The sequence below is a fragment of the Lontra canadensis genome, unplaced genomic scaffold (assembly GCF_010015895.1).
Source record: "Lontra canadensis isolate GAN:19392208 unplaced genomic scaffold, GSC_riverotter_1.0 scaffold108, whole genome shotgun sequence".
In the NCBI taxonomy this organism is placed as follows: domain Eukaryota; kingdom Metazoa; phylum Chordata; class Mammalia; order Carnivora; family Mustelidae; genus Lontra; species Lontra canadensis.
The window spans coordinates 1,181,496-1,187,259 of NW_022631102.1; positions in this window are offsets into that span (position 1 = coordinate 1,181,496).

Consider the following 5,764-nt stretch of genomic DNA (forward strand, 5'->3'; position numbering starts at 1 on the left):
TGGGGCAATGGTGACCTCATTACCACACCACAAAAAGCTGTTGCTAAAAGGGCTAGCATCAATGTTTACATTTGTTTCCCTCCAGGTCTGGGATAACAAATGCCAAAGTCCAAAAGGAAAGAAAGAAATGCCATGAGGTGCCTGGGTGGCTCAGTCGGTTAAGAGTCTGCCTTCGGCTGGGGTCATGATCCCAGGGTCCTGGAATCGGTCTGCTCTGTGGGGAGCCTACTTGTCCTTCTGCCTCTGCCCCTCCTCCTGCTCGTGCTCTCTCTCTCTCCCTCTCAAATAAATAAATAATACCTTTTAAAAAAAGAAATGTCAGAAAACTCCTGTTTTAATTACGAGCAAAAACATTTTCATTTTAAAATTACCACTCGGAACTGAAATGTTCATGATTAACCGTTCCTACGCTGCTCAGCCTGGTTTGTTTTCTTCCTTTCAAATAAGACATATTTGGCCTTTTCCTACCATCTTTATGTTAAAAAAAAAAAAAAACACATTCTCCATAATAGAAAGGTGGAGCATTGCAATTTGTAAAACTTCTGACGCACGATGTCAGATGAGTGCTATTGGGCTGAAAATATAAATGAATGGACGGGTCATTTTACAAAGAGTTAAACACACTAGGGGCGCCTGGTGTGGCTCAGTGGGTTAAAGCCTCTGCTTTCGGCTCAGGTCATGATCTCAGGGTCCTGGGATCGAGCCCCGCATTGGTCTCTCTGCTCAGCGGGGAGCCTGCTTCCCCCTCTCTCTCTGCCTGCCGCTCTGCCTACTTGTGATCGGTCTCTGTCAAATAAATAAATTAAATCTTAAAAAAAAAAAAAAAGAGTTAAACACACTTGGACAAATGGTAGCCGCAGCAGGTGGAAACCACCACCATGGCATTTTTTTTAAGATTTTATTTATTTATTAGAGAAAGAGAGCAGAAGCAGGGGCGTGGCAGGCGGAGGGAGAAGCAGGCTCCCCCGTGAGCAAGGAGCCCGATGCGGGGCTCGATCTCAAGAGCCCTGCGATCATGACCTGGGCCAAAGGCAGACACTTAACTGACTGAGCCACGCAGGCATCCCAGTGCCCTGGCAGCAGGTCACTCCCCTGACCTACACTCACAGCATTGGTAGCTCCAAGGACACTGGGGAAAGATCAGGGAATCTGGAGAGCGGTCCCCACAACCAACAGGGCCAATCTCACTCCAGTCCACAGAGGAAGTGGATTTTTGCTTGGCAGGAAGAGCCCCCGGGGGAGGGAGCGGGTCTTCAGGGCCTGCTGTTTCCATAAGCAACACCAGGATCCCAAGAAGGCTCTCCCCAGCCCAGCCGCGCGGCCTGACACAGGCACACGTTCGTTCGTGCGGAGAACGCGGAAAACAGGTGGCACTGCCCCCCCCACCACTGGGCATCGAGGGTGAGGGGCGCTTGGCCAGCACGCCTGCCCGACACGGAGCCGGCTGCACACTGCGCCGGGGCAGCGGGCACCGGGAGGGGGTAGAAGACGCCGTTCCCACCTCAGAAGTAACGTAAACTAGGGCCCCATGTAGGGGTTGGAGTGGAGAACTGGGGGCAAATCAGTAAAGATAAAAGTGGAATGCTGACTTTAAAAAATTCTAGTACATACCAAATACGGCATGAAGTATTTTTGGTGGTTTTGTGCCTTGTGAAAAGTTTTTTCTATTCGTTGCAGTCTTTGGGGAGAGTGTTGCTAAGAGCTGGGTCTTGGAGCAGTCTTTCCGAACGGGAAAGCCCATGACAAGACGCGTTCACGTTAAGGCGACAGCTAAGGTAGCAGCCTCATAAGCTGGCTTCGTGCACCCAGCTCACGTTTTATGGTCTCTTCCTTCCTGCCAGGCACCTGCCACCCTTCCCATCAGGAATCCTGACCCAGCCCACTGAGAGTAAACTTGGATTTGCAGCTGTTTGTATGAAAAGCAGATTTCCGGAAATGCTAACATCTTTTAGCTCAGGTCATGATTTCAGGGTCCTGAGATGGAGCCCTACCTCTGGCTACCTGCTGGGTGTGGGGTCTGTTTAGGATTCTCTCTCTCCCTCTGCCCCTCCCCTCCGAGTGCTCTGCCTCTCTCTCCCTCTCTCTCAAGTAAATGTCTAAATCTTTTTTAAAAAGAAGAAGTTTCCTAGTTCTTGGTAAAACAGAATAAGGGATCTCTCCGGTGACCGTATGAACAGTTACTTGGGAAGAATGACGAGGGAGTGGGGAGTGGGCCTCTCCATCAGGATCCCCAGGGCGTGCTCTGGGGACCGTATTCCCACGCTGCAGGAAGGGGCTTGGGCCCTGTGCCCTCTGTGGGACATGGAGCATCCTAAGACCAGAGAAAGGCTCCAAGTCCCGCAAGAGGGAAAAACAAGTTGAACAAAGAATGACCCAAATGTATGTGACCTTGAGGCGCGTTGTTCCTGGAACCACACTTTGGGGATACTGGCTTACGCATCACCAGGTGTCATTCCTAAATGTCCTCTCCCTGTCGCGCTGGTCCCTTGCTGAAGGCCACTCCCCAGCGCACCCTCTCTCTGGAGCCCAGAGTCAGCACAGGAGACACCCCCCATGAGGTCCGTGCTTCCCGCTCCACCCCGCACCCTGCCCGAATCCCTAAGCTCCCTCAATCCTCCCTCTTCCTCCTCAGTCAGGACACAAGAATTTCCAGGATGGTTTCCCTCCCAGCCTGGAGGGTTTGGGGAGGACCCGGACGGGGTAGACGCGTCACTGCCCACCCATAGTCTGAGCCTGCTTCCAAGGACGAGCTGGAGGGAGCCAGGAGTTCATGTCCCCAGCGTGACGGGGACCCGTGACTGCCCCAGACTTGTGCTCAGCTCAGGCCACCGCCCGCACAGCAGACTCCTGTGAAACCCCTCCTTGGAGTGGCTTCTTGTGCCTCCGCGGCCCTGGGGAGCCTGTCCCTACCCCTGCCTCCCAGTCTCTCCTGGAGCCCTGGCAGCTCCTGTCAGCCCTGCCTGAGACCCCAGACCCCTTTCAAACGAGTGAGCGGGGAACACAGGGGCTGCACTGAGGTCCAGTGGGGAGGGCTGGGGGGCAGGGCCGCCACCCCCCATGTGCCCTTCCCCCACCCTGGCATCCTCAGCGGACTCGATATCCCAAATCTGAGACCCGGGAGCATCGGGCCGGACCTGCAGCGTCCAAGAGGCTGGCGGGCGGCCCACTGCCTCTCCCTACCCACAAAGAGACCACTGTGGGGACAGCGAGGTGCCCAGAAGCGCTGCCTGTCCCCCAGGCTCAGGTTCTCACTGCTGGGGACAATGGCAGGACTCAGTGTGGACAGCTCAACTGAAGGGCAGGCTTTCTCTCTTTTGAAAAGGGGTAGAGAGGAGCCTTGTGTCTGCCTCTCCTGTCTGGCCTGGAAATCGAGTGGCTTTTCCAGTGAAACCTGCACCAGCGGCCTTGTGTGCCCCCACTGAGGGAGGCTGAGGTCTCCAAAGTCCACGCTCGCTGTATGCCGAGACACCGCTGGTCAGGGAGCCGCTGCCGTGGCCTCGACAGGCGGGAGAGCCCCCTTCCCTGAATCCCCCATCCCTGCCTCGACCCCTTCCCACAGGACGGCCCTCCCTAACCCACGGCCACTGCCCTCACCCCACAGATCCCATCCCTGGAGCCCGAGCACCGAGAGGCCGGTCTGGCTCGCTTGGCCTCATAAGGCCGCAGTTCCCTTCTGCAAGGAGCTGCAGGTGCGTGTTTGTGGACTACGTCCTGGGATCCCTTCAGCCCCAGCAGTGGTTCTCAGTGTGGGCTCCCGGGGCCTCAGCAGCATCTGGGAACTGGTCGGAAATGCAAATTCTCAGGACCATCCCCGGCTTGCTGTCTAAGATACTCTGGGAGGGGCGTGCAGAATCTAGGCTTTAAGGAGCCCTCCAGGAGATCTTTATCTCATTCAAGTTCAAGATCCCCTGACCCAGAAGATCCTGCCTTTGAGGAAGCCTGGAGCAGAGCCTTCTGCAAAGTGGTTAGTCACCTGCCCTTCTGCCCAGTGAATTGGACATGGACTAATGTCCCGGATACACGGCAGGATCCTTCGGAGAGAAGCCCCCTCTGACCCAGTGTCTGGATGTCAGAGGAAGCCGGGCCACAGAGTCGGGCTGGATACCAGAATGCTGGCCCCCGTTGCCTTCCCTGCCCACCTGTCCCCCAGCCCCTGATCATGGCAGGGAGCATTCAAGGAGCCCCACCCACCAGTGCCGGGGAGTCTCAGCTGATCTGGCCTAGGGCTCCATTTCTGGTGTAGCTGGAGGGAGGAGGCCACGGGCCCAGGGTCGTCTCCCTTTCTGCCCCTTGTGTCCCGCCAGCAGGCTGGGCTTGCCCCCAGACTTCCAGCTCCGAAGCAAACACTGAGATGGGCTTCTGAGGTCCTGCCTTCCTGCCTGGTGTTGTCCCCTCTCCCCAGCAGAGGGGCTGTCCTCCAATCCCCAGTTCATGGTCAAATACGCATGCTACCAGAGGTGGTATTAGTATCACTACCGACCAGAACACCCCCGCTGCCCCTCCCACCTGAGCGGCCCCTGCTCTTACCAGCCCCTCCCACAGAGGGGCCACCTTCTTTTGGAGCCCAGCCCAGCCTGTGAGCCAATGTGTTGATCCATGTTTACTAGAAGATGGACGTTTGACCAATCCTAGACTCACAGCACAGACCTACCCTCGTCTTGTGCAAATGCCAGCTGCTGACCCACTCTGCCCCTCACTTCCCCGCTCTGCCTGTAAACTGAGGAAGGCAGAAGGGGGCTCCGGTATCCTCAGACATCCATCCTGGGATGTTGTCACTCGGTTTGCCCATTCATATCGGCCCAAGCAGGACAGAGGATCCCCAGGGAGCCCAAAGGGGACAGTGGGGACCCTGGGCCTCCTGGAACCCAGAGCTTTTTATCTCAGAGGTCAAGGCTCTCTGCATCCCTCCAGACTCAGACCTGTCCCTGCCCCAGGACTCTCCCTCCTCCTGGTCTCGGCCCTGACAACAATGACGGGATGCTGGGGGGCCCCATGGGCAGCTCCTCTCCTCCCTTTGTGGTCCAAACACCTGAGGGGCAGCGGGGCCCACTCACCCTTTTGCCCCAACCTATATGTCACAGCCAGCGGGGACCATGGGGCCAGCCTTCCCTCAAGACAGCTCTGACCCTCATCCTTCGCTCCATCATGGACGCTCTGTGTGCATTTTTAAATTTTGATCTGTAAAGCCCCCAAGATTGTGAAGTTGTATTCACGCTTTAGAGGTCGGTACCTCCTGGGGCGTCAGCCCAGAGGCATTGACCCAAAAGCGTAGATCTGGGGGCAGCCGTGGTGGTTGCGTGCTGGGCCCTGCTGCCAGGGTCCGCCTGGCCGTCTGGGTGCCCCTTTCCTCCCAGGACCGAGCTCTCAAAGTGCAGCTGAAGGGACAGGCCTCTCAGCTCAGGCCCAGACGGTCAAGGACACACCGCTCAGCCTCTCTGAGGCTTCCTCCCCCAGAGCGCCACCGGCCTCTGAGGGTGGGCTCCAGGCGCAGGAGGCGCCCAGCTTCTCCTTGACCGCGCAGCGGGTGGTCAATAAAACACCGGGGCTGGTGGTGGGGACGCCTTTCTTCCGGGAAATTAGTTTAGGAGCGCTTGGAGGCCAGGATCAAGTGGCCTGTTAAAGAGTAACTCACACCCCATATTACATCCGAGTCCGGGGAGCCAATATCCAAGGGAAGTGTTTGTTGGAACGGGGGAACAAAGCGTCCTTTGTCGGCCGGCTCGGCCAGCGCCGGGCTCTTCTGTGGTAGGAACTGGCTGGTGCA